Source organism: Neovison vison, chromosome 6 (assembly GCF_020171115.1).
Source record: "Neovison vison isolate M4711 chromosome 6, ASM_NN_V1, whole genome shotgun sequence".
In the NCBI taxonomy this organism is placed as follows: Eukaryota; Metazoa; Chordata; class Mammalia; order Carnivora; family Mustelidae; genus Neogale; species Neogale vison.
Genome location: NC_058096.1, coordinates 113189415 through 113207132, shown reverse-complemented (window position 1 = coordinate 113207132; position 17718 = coordinate 113189415).

Sequence of the window (17718 nt, the reverse complement as noted above, 5' to 3'; positions counted from 1 at the left end):
CATTTTCTCTTCCTTATCAACTCATTATTATTGGGGCAGAGAGAAAATTTTGATTTTCCAAATGTTTCTTTTCAGAGAGGTTTATCTCTGCTATTAGGAGATTTGCATCTAGGGACCTTGTGGACAGACCAGATAGACTTCAGCTACTATGTGAAAACTAGAGTTTTAAAAGTATGCATCATTCATATCCTCTGGTGTAAAGGGATGGCTACTCTTTCTTTCATTTCAGGCTCTATCAGATACTCCTGATATACAAACCTGACCAACCTGTGTTTGACTTACTGGAGTTATTTTTTATCCATTTCAGGAACATTTGTAGACCACTTCCTTTCTACAAATTCCTTTCTATAATTCCTTTCCTGTTCACTCCATGACTTTTATGCTTCGTTTTTCTGGTTTCTCAAACCAGTTAGTTTTATTTACTGACTCCTACTGATCACCTCATCATTTAATTTGACTATTTGATTTTTTAAATTTCCATTTGATTTAATATTTGATGCATAGCTTCTGACATCTGTTCTCTATTTCCAAGTTATGTCCCCACTTCTGAGCTCTATTTCAGAACACATCCTAATAGGAATTGCTTTTCATTCAGAATACTCCTCCTGACTAGGGGTAGAAATTATTATTTTCCTTTATGAAGATGAAGTGAGATATGGAGAGAAAGTAGGGAAATTGTGATTAGAAAAAGAAATATTCATAGAAATGGTATGAAAATATAATTTACTAAGTATTAAATTAGAATTATAGACTTTAATTAGAATAATGAAATTTCATTCAATTCCATAATTAGTTTATGTTCAAAGACACTCTTCTCATTTCCTATTGCATAGATCTTTTCAAAGAGAAATGAAGTATGATTGGTTTGCATTCAAATTTGGCTAAATTTCAGGAAGAAATGCAAAACATGAGCTAATTTCTATCTTTACAGGTTTTGCTGCTGTCTGTGGACATTCTATCTGGGGACATAAATTATAAACCAGTGTTTTATCTTATTGTTTGAATTCTGATGATTAATGTGTATTGGTCATATGACAATACTTGCTCAGAATTTAGCTTCCATTTTTGAGACACATGTCTTTTGGATACTTGTTAACTAGAATAGAACATCTCAATATTTTCCAAATAAACTAGACCCTCAAGGTAATCTTTCTAAATAGTACATGATACCCTTATGTTAAATATCCTTCCTTCTCCATCTTTCAACTGTTACTTAGCTTCCAAAGACCACAAAAATGATATCTCTTCTGCAAATCCTTTCCTAATCTCTCCAGTTGGGTTAATTTTTCTCTTTCTGTGACATTCCATAATACAAGTGTCCTTTCCTTCACTATTAATTTAAAATTCGATTGCACCTCTGATTCTCCCACTGGACTGTAAGGTCTTTGACAGTAACAATAGCACATAATCACCTTTGCCTCTAGCACAGAGGTCTAGCTTGATATCTGACTTGTTGTTGGGTAGTGGTAAGTTTTCCTTTAACTGAGCTGACAATTTGTTTTAGTTTTATCAGGATCATATGGCCTCTACAGAAATTTCATCTCATGAGCCCTTTTTGGTTATTTGCAAAAATATTCTTAGATTTTAAATTTTTTGTTAAAAATACCAGTTCCTTTTTGAAAGCTCATTGCTGGTTTATGTCTTAATAATCTCATTAAACTTGATGAGCATCCATATTAACTGAATAGTCTTATTTCCTTGTTCTAGCTGTTCACTTTTTACATTTCAAATAACTCTGACCAGATTACCGCACTAGATATGTTCTCTGCAACACACACACACACACACACACACACACACAGAGACGTTTGGGCAAATTTTCTGTAGAAAGGGACACTAATGCCTATTGTGTAATGCTGTAGGGATGATTAAATTTAATAATGTATGTAAAGCAAGTGTAAATGCTTAATATGTATTCAATAAATGTTGACCATCATTATAGTTTCACATTTGATAGAATTTTATAAAATAGTGATATTTCAGAGTGTTTATGATCATTATTACAATTTTTCAGTTGAGAACTTATGACAAACAGATGTTAAGTGACAGCCTCCAAATCCATATCCAGTACACTCTAGGCGTTGTGCTGAACCTCTAATTCTCAGATAATTGGCACATTGGAGAATATCAGCACACTAACAAGAAGAGAGATTAATAGTAGATCTTTTTCAGAAGTATTTGGAGGTTCAGATAGGACTGAGCAGTGATAGAAGTGAAGATACTCTGACGCTAGAGGTTTTGACAGTTGAGGAAGTTCTCAGGAGCCCCTTAAGACATGACAGAGAACACAGTGACAGTTTGCTGTGTTGGGTATCTGTGAAAGTCTTCTGTTTCAACCAAGAGATGGCCCATGTAGATTGATACAAATCTTTGAACAAGCCCATTGTAACAGAAATTATGAAAGATTTTAAAATGGTAAACAGTCCTCTGTGCCTGAAACATAACAAAACGCCTATATATTAGTGGGATGAGGTATTAGAGCAGAGAAGATCCAGAAGGCAGATGAACTCATTTAACAAGTTACCATTTTTCTCAATTATGTTCCAGAACTGGACTAAATAATAGAGGCCTAAAGAGACAAGACATGCTACTCCTGTGCTTTTGAGAAACTCATTCTGAGACAGGAGATTGAAAAACAAGTTAAGTGGGCTACAGTAACTTCAGTAGGAACATACAGGAAGGAAGTAACCTAGTTGCCTCTGCCTGGGGGAGATATTTGAATTAAGATTTGAAGAATGTGCGAAAATACTAAGTGATGAGGAAACACTATATGTAAAGTCATTCATGGATTAAAATGCGTGCTCTGGGAAAAGTGAATATTAAATTGGGGCCAGAATACATAGTAATTTAGGGATGTCCTTTTAATCTTAGAAACGGAAAATTTTAAAAATCTGAATAACAAGGTGATTGTTTCATATTTAAAATACATTAAGTACAGCTCTTCTATCAAGTCCAGATTTAACACATATTCACCTTATGCCTGTTATCAGAGCATATTGGCATAAACCTGGGTTTTCAAATGAACATATGAACTATTTAATAATCACAGCTTTCTTGTTTTCATTGAGCTATTATATTTATTCTGTTCTGAAGTACGGAGATTAGAGAAGTATGAGCTATATATAGTCAGAAGAACTAAAAACTTCTGTAACTAGAACAGGCATTTGCTTATTGGCATAGGTACACTGAAGGATGTCCTCTCCTCACATTTCCAACATGTCAGGATTTTTAACAGATGTTATTAGGACGCCACAGTAATGCAGGGATGTATGTAAGCTGAGAGCATAATCACTATGAGGACTGAAGGCTGATGATTTGACTGTGTTGAAATTACTCGGGTGTCCCTCTAATTTGTCACATGACTTAATGTTTAACTCCATTATATGGTTTTCAAATCTGGGTTCTTGATGATTTCTTTTCTTTTTCTTTTCATGAAGTGGATGATGATTTGTAAACTGACTCTTCATGTTCCTAAACCACTGAGCATTTTAAAAATTAGTTTCCATGAAATAGAAGTGGTTTCAAAGGAAGTCTTGGCTCAAGTAGCTTCTGTTTGGGGATTTTGACTGCCAGGATATCCATTCAAAGAAAGATGGTGATTTCTAAATTATTCTATTTTTACTTTGATATCCTCCCTGTAACTCTACAGTTTTCTCCATGTTGCTTCCCAGGATTTCCCTCCTGTTTATCCTCAGGATATGTTGCCATTAGCAACAGCTATTACTGGGCCCTTCTTTTCCATTGGTTTCCAAATCTTGGTGTAAAAGTGGAAAAAACATCCAAATATAATTGTTTAAGGAAATAGTTCCACACATATTACTAAGGGTAATCTTTTCTAATCTTTTTTTTTAACATGTTGATATATGAAAAGCAGGTAAGAATCAGTAAATATAAACTAAGCCAAAACAATGAACCTTAAAATATGGAGACAACATTGGATTTTTACTTAATTTGTTAATTCAGTCCATTGCTATGCAAACTTGAACAACAAACTTTAGTTGAATGCCTATTTGTGCTAGGCACTGTGTTAAGTGCTTACAAAATGACTAGAAAATCAGAATAACAATTCTGCCTTTGAGAAATTCACCAGCTAGAGGGAGAAACACTTAAGAAGATTATTTTTTGGTAATAGCAAAATTCACATGACAAATGTTAAATCTCCATTTTGGGGAGTGGAAAAACAAACTTAATTTTTATGTCTTAGGGACTCACTGTAACTATAGATTTTAGATATGTTTAAAACATGTCTGGAAGTTCAACAGTAGGGACTCACCTGGAATTTCTTTGCATGAGAAACCAAAAAACTTTATGGGAAAGAACTTTGAGTAGCAGAGTAGGTTAAGGTACATAAAAAATGTATTCTCATTAAAAAAAAAAAAAGTTCATAGATCATTGGAAGAGGGGTTTTTTCTTTAGCCCTTCTCTTGTGGACATGAGAACATGGTAAAAAACCATAGTGGTTGTGGACACAGTAGTCTAAGTGGGCAACACCCTCCAGTAATGGACCAGAGTAAAAGTGAGGGAAGATGCTATGCTTTGGCATATATTGGCAACTCTGACAACAGCATAGACATCATGCCATCTTCTGTGTAGGCATCAGCAATTTTGGCGTGGGCACTAGTGCACTAGCTGCCTTCGTAGCTTCTCTGGCTTCTGGTGATTTCAACATTCTCAGTAGCCCTTTCCTTTATATTGGTCTGGAGAAGTACAGGAGAAAAATGGCAGATAACACTGAGAGGAATTATTTGTGAGCCAATGTCTGACACGTTTTGGGAACAGAAAAATAAGTTGGTAGAATTTGAAGGGATCTAGAAGTACTTACAATACTGGCTAAAAACAGAATAGAGAGCATCATTTGGTATTGTTATTTTAATACCAACTGGAGCCCATTTTAAATTTCTTATTTTAGGTAACTTTTCTCTAGAGAAAAAATGGTCTACAATTAAAGCAATATTTATTCTAAACATGCTTCCAACTCACCCTTCTATATCCTCTAGACAGTGTCCTATTATCAACTTTGATCAGTAAGAAGCAGCTAGCTATCTCAAAAATTTAGCTCTCTGATAGAAAAATGCCTTCACTGAATCTGATATAATCTTATGACAAATGTTAATTGAGTCTATTTTTAAAAGACCCATACAAGACACTTATGTACATTCTGTAAACTTGTACTTCCATACAGGTGCCAGTGACCCACTTCCTGTTTCTCAGTTTCACACCAACCCTTCTTTGCCCTGCTGGATTGTGGGGATCTTGGGAGATAGAGAATTTAACCCTTCATCAACAAAGGGCACAGGAGTGAAATGCAAGGTGATGGAGGCAGGAAGACTCTCTCTATTGGATCCCTACATGTTCTCCATTATGATTACTATTCAGTGAGAGAGAATTAGTTCCATCCTCAGCCCTACTTCCTTAGAATCAACCACTTGCAAGCAGCTCGGGCCTGCCATACCCATTGTCTGCAATATGATTCTTTTTTTAGTTAATTACCTTCTACAGATGGAAAATCCTTCATATTAATTTTTCTCTGTTTAAATGACTGATGTGATATTTACCTTGATTGGCCCTTGATTGATAATATGCCTTTTTCTATCTTATTATTGAAAGTAACAAAAATGGGCTCCTGGTGGCTCAGTCAGTTAAGCATCTGCCTTGGGCTCAGGTCATGATCCTAGGGTCTTGAGATTGAGTCCCACATAAGGCTCTTTGCTCAATGAGGAGCCTGCTTCTCCCTCTGTACCTCCCCCTGCTTGTGAATGCTTGCTTTCTCTCTTTCTCTGACAAATAAGTAAATAAAATCTTTAAAAAAAATTTTTTTAAAGTAAAACTACTAGAACTCACAGCAATTCAGTAATGTGGCAAGATACAAACTCAATGCACAGAAGTCAGTTGCTTTCTTATACACTTACAATGAAAATATAGAAAGGGAAATTAGAAAATCGATTCCATTTACTATAGCACCAAGAACCATAAGATATCTGGAATAAACCTGACCAAAGAGATAAAGGATCTGTACTCAAGGAACTACAGAACACTCATGAAAGAAATTGAAGAAGACACAAAAAGATCAAAAAGCATTCCATGCTCATGGATTGGAAGAATAAACATTGTTAAAATGTCTGTACTGCCCAGAGCAATCGATACTTCCAATGCCATCCCAATCAAAATTCCACCGACATTTTTCAAAGTGTTGGAGTAAGCAATCCTAAAATTTGTTTGGAACCATAAAAGACCCTGAATTGCTAAGGAAATGTTGAAAAAGAAAAAGAAAGCTGGGGGCACCATGTTGCTTGACTTCAAGCTTTACTACAAAGGTGTGATCACCAAGACAGCATGGTACTTACACAAAAACAGACACATAGACCAATGGAACACAGTAAAGAGGCCAAATATGGATCCTCAACTCTATGGTCAAATAATCTTCGACAAAGCAGAAAAAATATCCAGTGGAGAAAAGATGGTCTCTTCAATAAATGGTGCTGGGAAAATTGAACTGCTATATATAGAAGAATGAAACTCGACCATTCTCTCACACTGCACACAAAGATTAAACTCAAAATAGATGAAAGACCTCAATGTGAGGCAGGCATCTATCAAAATCCTTGAGGAGAGCATAGGCAGTAACCTCTTCAGCATTGGCCACAATAACTTCTTTCAAGTTATGTCTCCAAAGGCAAAGGAAACAAAAGCTAAAGTGAACTTTTGGGACTTCAACAAGATCAAAAGCTTCTGCACAACAAAGGAAACAGTCAATAAAACAAAGAGGCAACCCACAGAATGGGAGAAGATATTTGCAAAAACACTACAGACAAAGGGCTGATATCCAAGATCTATAAAGAACTCCTCAAACTCAACACCCAAAAACAGAAAATGGGCAGAAGACCTGAACAGACACTTCTCCAAAGAAGACATGCAAATGGCTAACAGACACAGGAAAAAATGTTCATCATCATTAGCCATCAGGGAAATCAAATCAAAACCACAGTGAGATGCCAGCTTACACCAGTTAGAATGACCAAAATTAACAGGACAGGAAACAACAAGTGTTGAAGAGGATGTAGAGAAAGGGGACCTCTCATACACTGTTAGTGGGAATGCAAGTTGGTGCAGACACTTTGGAAAACAGTGTGGAGATTCCTTAAGAAATTAAAAATAGAGCTACCCTATGACCCTGAGATTGCACTACTGGGTATTTACCCCAAAGATACAGATGTAGTGAAAAGAAGGGCCCTCTGTACCCCAATGTGCATAGCAGCAATGGCCACAATCACCAAACTGGAAAGAGCAAAGATGCCCTTCAATAGACCAATGGATAAAGAAGATGTGGTCCATATATACAATGGAATATTACACAGCCATCAGAAAGGATGGATACCCAACTTTTGTATCAACATGGACAGGACTGGAGGAGATCATGCTGAGTGAAATAAGTCAAGCAGATTATCATATAGTTTATGATAATTATCTAAATTATCTTAATTATCATATAGTTTCACTTACTTGTGGAGCATAAGGAATAACACAGAGGACGTTAGGAGAAGGAAAGGAAAAGTGAGTTGGTATAAATCGGAGAGGGAGATGAATCTTGAGAGACTGTGGACTCTGAGAAACAAACTCAGGGTTTTGGAAGGGAGGAGAGTGGGAGTATTGGTGAGCCTGATGATGGGTATTAAAAAGGGCATGTATTGCATGGAACACTGGGTGTGGTGCATAAACAATGAATCTTGGGACACTGAAAAAAATAAAATTAAATTAAGATGTTAAAAAATGGGAATATACTTGTAAAGAAAAAAAGAAAGCAACAGAAATATAAAAATGGCAAACATCAGTTCTAAAAATAATTGTTACTTTTCCCTTTATTATACAATAAAAAATCCCTGTTTTACTTTTTATTTTGGTGTACAGGAAACTCAGAGAATACAATATACATTATTAGAAAATAATGGAATCCTTATACTAGAGTTAGCATTTTTTTTTTTCTAAAAAGAGCCAGAGAGTAAAAGAATTTGGCTTTGTGGGTCATATGGTGTCTGTTGCTGTTGTAGTGCTAAACTGCTGTTGTGCTGCTTAACCAACCAAAATAAAACAAAAATTAAGGGGAGTGATTATGTTCCAGTAAAACTTCATTTACAAAAACAGGCATCTGGTCAGATTTGGCCTTCAGACCGTCGTTTGCCAACTACTTCTTTAGACAATAATGTCAGAACACAGATACACAGTAAAAATATCACATACTAAAAATATGATCTGTGAAATGTATTATTCTTATTTTAAAGCCATAGCATTACATAAAAAAATGTAAAGAGTTGAATTGACCTTCAGGTTTATCTAAAATGATTTTTTATTTAGAAAAGGTACAAACTTGGTAGACAGGGTCTTTAGCTATGAAATCAGACTTTGAATATGACCTCTGTCATTTTCTACTTGTGAACCCATGAGTAAATTTCTCTCTGTAAACTTTATTTTCCTCTAATACAACATGGAGATATTAATATTTTACCTTAAAAGTATATGATAATGGTGAATGTGACACAATAATTTAATGAATTCCTGGTTTTGGAGTACATTATTTTGGGCAGAGGAAGCAAAAAGAGAAACAAAATGAAACTTAGAAGGCTGCTTTTGATGGAAATAATAGTGATTTGGGGAATAAAACTGAAGCATGAGGATAGTTTATATAAAGACCCAACTAAGTCATGTAGTATATTATAAAGTCTACTGTTTTAGCAGTTGTTAAATATTATATCCTTTAAATAATTGCTTACTATTAATTTAGAGGAGATGCTGACCACTGTGTCAGGGGAGGGATCTGGGCCAAAGAAGAGAGGACAGCTGCTGTTATATCCAGTCTAACTACCCAAAATAGATTACTTTAAAAAAGAAGAGGCTGAGTTACCTTTATTTGTCAAGGCCAAGTGCTGCCATTATGAATGATTATAGGAGTTATAAAGTTAACTTCAATTAGAGAATGTAATGTTTACTCATACTCCAATTTTAATTATATATGCACATATATTTATGTGTGCTTGTATATGCATATACAATTATGCTTTCTTATATATAATTATGCAAATATTATAATATAAAAAGTAAATATGTAATGTGTAACACATATATGGAGAAAAATATAAAGAAAACACATCTGCAGATTTTTCTTTATTACCACAAAGAGAACACCTCTGTAATCATCACACAGTTCCAGAAGTGGGATATGGCTTGCACTCATTCTCCTCCTGCTCACTTTTTCTTCCTTCCTAACAAACATAATGATAATACCAATTTCTATTATTACCCTTTAGTTTTGTTTTTATTATCCTTTACTCCTTAAATTTCATATAAATGGAAACATACAGCATCTGTTATCCTTGACTCAGTTCTTTTGATCAATGTTAGGTTAGTGATAATCAAATATTTTTTTCTTTTTTTAATTGTGTTAAGTTAGTCACCATACAGTACATTATTAATTTTTGGTGTAGCATTCCATGATTCATTGCTTTCATATAACACCCAGTGCTCATGCAATCCATGGCCTTCTTAATACCTGTCACTGGGCTCACTCATCCCCCAATCCCTTCTAAAACTCTCCATTTGTTTCCTGGAGTTCATAGTCTCTCATGGTTTGTCTTCCACTCCCATTTCTCCCTCTTCATTTTTTCCCTCTCCTAATATCCTCCATGCTATTCTTTATGTTTCACAAATAAGTGAAACCAGATGATAATTGACTTTCTCTGTTTGACTTATTTGACTTAGCATAATCAAATATTTCATTCACTTCAGCTGTAGTTTTTTTCATTTTCAGACCACACAATATTCCGGTGTATAAATAATAAATATATTGTCATTTAAACATCCGTTCTTCTGCTATTGGGTTTTTCTGAGTTTGGGGTTATTATAAAACACTGCTGTGAATAATTATATGTGTCTTCAGGTTCATTTATCTATGACTTTTTTGCATATGTAATACTAAGCAAAATTCTTGTCATAAGGTATGTTTCTTTGACCAGCTGATGGGTTTGTCCTTATTCCCAATGATGAATTTTTGTACCAAGGTTTTCTTTGTGTGATACTGATAGAACCTAAAAGCTTTCTGTTAATGTTAACATTTACATTCCCAAATTTTTAACTTCAACCACGTTGTACTCATATTTTAGAATGTTTTTTGTAGGCAGTGTGCTACCTTTTTGTCCTTTATATTTCCTTTAATTAGAGCTCTTAGTTCAGTCATACGTACTATAACTATTGGTTTAGTTTTATTAAACTCTCACCTCTCTATTTGCTATTTATCTCTCATCTCTCTTGTTTAATTCTCACCATTTGCTTTTTTTGGGGGGTACATTACATATTATTTCATTACATTTTTTCCTTTATTGGATGAAATTCATTTACTTTTTTTATACATGCTCTTTTTCATGAATACAATTTTCTTGACTTAGTCTAATATTAATTAGTGCTTTACCTTAAAGAAGTTTAAGTATTTAAAATTCTACAATTTTACCACTACATTTCCAGATATCTGCAATTTTGTATATTTTAATTCTTTCTTTTGATATGTGAATGCATACATACACACATATCCTAAGACATTATGATTTGACATAGTAATTATTATTATTTGATAAAATTAATGTTTATTTAGATTCACCTTGATATTGACTATCTTTCTTGTTTTTCTAATCTTGCATCTGATCTAATCTTACATCTGAGATCCTTTCCTTTTTCTTGAAAAATGCTCCTTATAATTCATCTAGTCTGTTGGGAAAAAATATGTTAATCTTTATTTATATGAATGTAATTTTATATCACATGAATTCTTGAAGATGTTTACCATTTTGTTTTTCTGGGTATAGCATTCTAGGTTTGTATGTACTTTGTTTAAGCACTATAAAGATAATATTGCAGGTTTTATTTTTCTTTAATTTCTGTTAAGGATCCAGCTCTCAGTCCAAATGTTGCTTCTTTAAAAATATTCTATGTGATTTTAGCTTATTTTACATGTTACTATTGTTCCAAGTTTTTAGGGTTATCAGTAAAATAATTTGGTAATAATTTGCTTGGATCTCATATACTTCCTTAAATTTAATGTATTTTATCATTGGATACATTTCATCCAATATCTATTCACATATTGCTACTACTTCTTTCCCTCTCTTCTGAGACTCCAATTATAAATATATTCGTCTAAAATAAATAAATAAATAAATTTGTCTGTCTTACTGTATTTTTCATGTATCTTATCCAACTGTTCTGTTTTTTTCATTCATTTTCTTCCATGATTCATTAAGAGTTTTCTTCTGACCCATTTTCAATGTCACTGATTCTCTCTTCTACTACATCTAAGCTGTTAAATCCCATCATTAAATTATCAATTTCAGTTTTAAAATCTTTCAGTTGTAGAATTTCTACCCTATAGGTTTTCAGTCTTTTATTTACTTAAATATAGTAAACATAATTACTTTGAAGCTTAGTCTGGCAACTTCAGTATCTAGCATTCCATTGAATTGGCTTCTGTTGTATTTTGTTTCTGCTGGATTTAATTCATGTATTATTGTCACCATGTGTTTCTGATTGTTTTTGATTAAGTATATTTGTAAATTTTTGATATGATTTGAAGAGTGGGGCTGTAGTCTCTGAAAGTGCCAGTTTATATTCAGTACACATTTTCTCCTAGTATATATGTCTTTTAAATTTCAACTAAAAATATACAAAAGTTTATCAGAGAACTGCTACCTTAGCTGGTCCTTAAGTCCAATTTTTATCCACCCAATTCTGTAAGGTTGTCAAAAATATGACTCAAATTGTATTCTTCTTAGAAGTCTTTAACAGTACTGGTAGATACCTCCAGGGTCAAAGTGTCTAAAATTCTAAGCTCACCTTCCAGAGCCACATTTCCTTCTCTTTTTCATAGTCACAGTGAATAGGAAATTCTTCACTGCCTTAGTAGCTCTTCAAAGACTCTCCAATAAATTATCTATCCATATCTATCTATCTATCTATCATCATCTATCTATATAGTCTTTCTCACCTATTTATCCCAGTGACTCTAGTTATCTTTAGTAGAAGGGTTGGTCTAAATTAACCAGGTATACTTAATAAAAAATGGGCCCTTAATTGCCAAAATGCCTTTCTTTACTATTTTTCTTTGAAAGGTCAATTTTAAAATGTTCTGTTATGCTATCACACTATTTTGTTAAAAAATTATTTTTAAGAAGAATTATTCTTGTTTAATTTTTTAATTCTAAAAATAACCATGTAATTGTTAATACAGCTTAAACTATTAACTTTGAAATAAGGTAAACTTAAATTATTTTTTGTTAAAAATTGATTTTTTGTTATTTACTAAGATATGGTTCCCCTTTTAAGAAGATTTACAGTGTCTTAGGATAATGAGAAACTTCTATGATTTGAAGCCAACACTATATTTTTAGGCATAACATTTACAAAGGACTTGTTTAAATATTACTTTGAAGATTTGTTTAAATAGCACTAAATTAAAAGTTATAAAATTACTAAATACTACTAAAATATCTTCCTAAAACCTCCCTGTATTAGGCAGTGTTAAGCAGAATAATAATCAAAGGTGCCCATGCCATAATTCTTTGAAACCCGTAAATATGCTACCTTACATGGGAAAAGGGACCTTGTGAATATAAATAAAAGTACAGACCTTGAAGAGATTGATCTGCATTATCTGGGAGAGTCCAAACTAATTATGAGTCCTTGAACGTAGAGCATCTTTCCCAGCTATAGTTAGAGAGATATAATGTGAGAAGGCATGAACTTTCCTTGCTGCCTTTGAAGGCTGAAGGGGGCCATGAGCCACAGAATGCAGGAATGCAAGTGGCATCTAGAAATAGGAAATGGCAAGGGAGTGAATTTTCTCCTAGATCTTCTAGAAGGGAAAGCAGCCCTGCCAAACACCTTGATTTTTAGCCCAGTGAAACCTATGTTTGACTTCTGATCTACAGAATAAAAATATGATAATTGTGTTGTTTCAAATCACTATGTTTGTGGTAGCTTATTATGCTACCAATAGACACTAATGCAACCTCCAGAGGAGTTCAACATTTCTTTTTATTTTTTTTTAAAGATTTTATTTATTTATTTGACAGGGATCACAAGTAGGCAGAGAGGCAGGCAGAGAGAGAGAGAGAGAGAGGAGGAAGCAAGCTCCCCACCCAGCAGAGAGCCCGATGAGGGGCTTGATCCCAGTACCCTGGGATCATGACCTGAGCTGAAGGCAGAGATTTAATCTACTGAGCCACCCAGGTGCCCCAACATTTCTACTTTCTTTCATGCAATTATTTCTTTATATTGCTCCCATGTGATTTTTTTTTTTTTTTTTAGATTTTTAATTATTTACTAGAGGGAGTCAAGCCCTGGGAATGGTAGGCAGAGACAGAGAGGGAGGGGGAAGCAGGCTCCCCACTGAGCAGGGAACCAGATGCAGGGCTCCATCCCAAGACCCTGGAATCATGACCCGAGCTGAAGGCAGAGGCTTAACCCACTGAGCCATCCAGGTGCCCTGCGTGTGATCTTTTTAAAAAGAAATAGGGTAATTGACTCTCTCTGCTTGACTTATTTCACTCAGCATAATCTCAATTATATGGTTTCACTTATTTGTGGAGCATAACAAATAGCATGGAGGACAAGGAGCATTAGAGAGGAGAAGGGAATTTGGGTAAATTGGAAGGGGAGGTGAACCATGAGAGACTATGGACTCTGAAAAACAATCTGAGGGGTTTGAAGTGGCGGGTGGGTGGGAGGTTGGGGTACCAGGTGGTGGGTATTATAGAGGGCACGGCTTGCATGGAGCACTGGGTGTGGTGAAAAAATAATGAATAGTGTTTTTCTGAAAATAAATAAATTGGAAAAAAAAAGAAATAAGGTAGCTACCAATACTCTGCACTCATATAAAGTAAATCGATCATGTTATACTTAACTCTATTTGATGGAAAGTGAGGCTAGAAATTTAGTGAGTTGTCTAAGATAACACAGCTAACAGTTTTTGGTGCTTATGTCTCCAAAAAGTCAGGCTCTTAACACCTAGCTCATATTACCTTCCTTCATTTTAAATTCTTGATCAAAATCCTTTAGAGACTTCACAACTCACATAGAACTGAATTTGAACTGCTGACCATGGATACATTATCTGTTATCTGCCTATCTCATACTTCTCTTGATTACTTTGTTTCAACTATAATGGCCTAACCCATCTCCCACCTTAGAGCTTTTGCATTCACTATTTCAGAGGCATGGAAGACTATTTCTTCAGATCTTTGCAAGTTGAATCCTTCTTACCCTTTAGCTTTCTGGCTCAAATGGACCATATTCAAGGAGGCTTCCCATGGCCAGTCAATCTAATCGTTACTTGGCCATACTTATGTGGTTTAATTTTCTTCTTGGATTTTTTCTGTATTAGCACTGACTTTTAAATTTATTTTTCAGTTTATGTATTTTCTCTCTTCTCACTAGAAAGAAGTCTCCACAAAACGTGAGATCACGCATCTCTTGCTTACTTCTGTATTCACCAAACTGGAATAGTGCCTGGCACACAAAGGGCACATTTTTTTTTTTGAATGAATAAATGATCTCATGCACACTCATAAGCATTTCAGTGCACTTTCTTCAGTACTTGAGAAAGAGATGGGGCTCTAGGAATTACACAAACAGCTTTTTCATTTGCTTTAATTTCAATCAATAATTGCAGAAATTGCATATTATTATAAGGCTTTTCAAATATATTTACAGTATTTTGAATACCTGCACTTTCTATTTAAGGTGGATAGATTAGAAGGCAGATATAATTTTCTTTCTTAAGAAAGGCCATGAACAGGACTAAATTATCCTACTAAAAACCAGGGCTCAAGTTACCTGAAAGGAAGAGAGAGAGAGAGGGAGAGAGATGTTGATTTAACAGTAGCTGCCAGGCCACAGGGGAGAAATGTCAAGAAAGTTTCATTGAGGTATGTGCAATTTCATTCCTTTTCTTTGTCTCCCCACCCCTCAAAAATACTCAATAAAAACCTGTTTATTTCAAAATATTTTAAGAGTTATGTTTTGGTTTTGATTTGTTTTCTAATTTTTTTTCTATTTTATTTTTTTAAATGTAATTGACCTTTTTTTTTTTTTTAAGATTTTATTTATTTATTTGACAGACAGAGATCACAAGTAGGCAGAGAGGCAGGCAGAGAGAGAGAGAGAGGAGGAAGCAGGCTCCCTGCTAAGCAGAGAGCCTGATGTGGGGCTCGATCCCAGGACCTTGGAATCATGACCTGAGCTGAAGGCAGAGACTTTAACCCACTGAGCCATCCAGGCACCCCTTTTTTTCTGTTTTAATTATTATTCTTCTAACATTTGAGACTGGACTGCATAAGAGTCAAATGCTATATGAGTAAGGCTGTGCATCTAGGCTCCATTAAGCTTATATTTGCTTCTGCACCATTTATCACATATGTTATTAATAAAAAACAAAAAACAAAAACAGAACCAAAATTCTTTAGAGAGTCTATTTCAGTAACTAAAGAATGTTAGAACATAAGTGTAAATCTTCCAAACACAGTATAGTCTCCAGTGCTTTGGTTAATCAAATGTTCCAGTTATTTTATCAATCATACACATAATATACAGACACCTCATTTCATTTCCAAGAAAAAAAAATCCACAAATCAGAATAAATTAGAAATTCTAAAACCATATTGCTGAGTCTGTGGGAGATGGAGAAAAGACCTCAGGAATAAGCTACAAAGGTCTAACTATAGCTGTCATTTATAGGCCAGAAGTATAGATGAAAGGATTGGTATAGGCATTTCCAGTAATTAAACAAATTATATTATGTAGGATAGAAATATATATACAATTTACCTTATTTATACATATATGTAAGTTAACATTATATATACATAAAAAGACTTGTTTTAAGTTTTAATTACCATTCTCCGACCTACTATCTGTCTGCCCAGGCCAATCATTTATTTGAATGAGTTAAGAACTGAGACACAGCCAAGTCAACAGTCCATATTCTCATGACTTACAGGGTTGTTGTGAAAATTACAAAGATCGTAGATATGACAGTGCTTGGTAAATTGTAAGGGATTATGTGATTCTAAGGTTTTTGTGACATACCAGTTAAAAAACAGGCAACTCTACATAATAGAATACTAGGTAAAACAGTTTATTACATTCATTAAGTATAAAATAATTCATTAAGTATAAAATAATACTGTGTCCAGTACTGTACTAAATGCTTTATAGATGAGTTCATTTGATTCTCTCCAAACCCTAAATAGTAGGTAACACACCGATGTGCAAACAGATGGAGACTACATGAGGACACATTTTATCATAAGTCATCAATATAGATTGGTTTAATTTTTATGAAAAAAAAGAAAGAAAGAAAGAACGAAAGAAAGAAAGAAAGAAAGAAAAAGTTAAAAAATCCCATCCAGAGGCGCCTGGGTGGCTCAGTGGGTTAAACCCTCTGCCTTCTACTGAGATCATGATCCCAGGGTCCTAGAATCCAGCCCCGTGTCAGGCTCTCTGCTCAGCAGGGAGCCTGCTGCCTCCTCTTTCTGCCTGCCTCTCTGCCTGCTTGTGATCTCTGTCTGTCAAATAAATAAATAAATCTTGAAAAAAAAAAACTCATCCAATTCTATCAAATTAAGATAGCATTGGTATTAAATTACTTCTCAAAGTTTCAGGAATTTTGAAGTATTTGCCTGGATCAACTGAGACAGTCACTTTAGATGAGCCACATGTATTCAAACAAATATTTTTTTAAGACTTGCTATATGTCAGATACTGGGCCATGTTGGCTATTAAGATAAGCACAAGTTCTGTCTTCATGAGACTATTTAGCAGGTGATGAGTAAAAGTAAAATAATAATGATAGAAAACTGTAAAATATTTTTATAATAAGGAAGTTTTATGATTGGAGAGATGAAAAGTGCTAAGGAAGCAGAAGAGAAGGATCTAACCTATTCTTGAAATGTCTCTCTAAAAAAGTCCAGGCTAAGTCAGCTATAAAGGGAGAGGTGGGTGATATGCATTCCTAGCAGCAGAAGTAATGTATAGAAAATTGGACTGATGAGAGTATAGGAAATTTGAGAAGCTTGGTATATACTCAGACATTGCCAGAGAACGGGGAGCGAGGAGGGATGAGTGACTTTAAGATGTTAAAGAGACATGCAGAGGAAAGATCATTGGAGCCTTATTGGTCTAAGAAATTGGTATTTACAGGCACCTGGGTGGCTCAGTCACTTAAGCATCTGCCTCTGGCTCAGGTCATGATCCCAGGATTTTGGGATCGAGCCCCGTATCCCCATATCCCTGTATCCAGCTCCCTGCTCAGCGAGAAGCCTGCTTCTCCCTCTCCCTCTGCTGCTCTCTCTGCTCCTGCTTTCTCTGTCTCTCAAATAAATAAATAAAATCTTAAAAAAAAAGAAATTGGTATTTATTATTAAGGCAATAGGAATCTATTGGAAGTTTTTAAGCAGAGGAAAGAGATGGTACCATACGTGATTTATAAAGACTGCACAGCTGGTTGAAAAATAAATGAGAAGAAATGTACTGGATAGAGTGAAACCCTTATAAAGCTGGTATACAGGGGATACATGTTAGTGATAGGTGAGGGTATTGGAATGGAACACAAAAGAGTGGATTGACCTGAGAGCTATTTAAGAAATGGAATGGCAGGATGAGGTGTTTTATTGGTGCAACAGA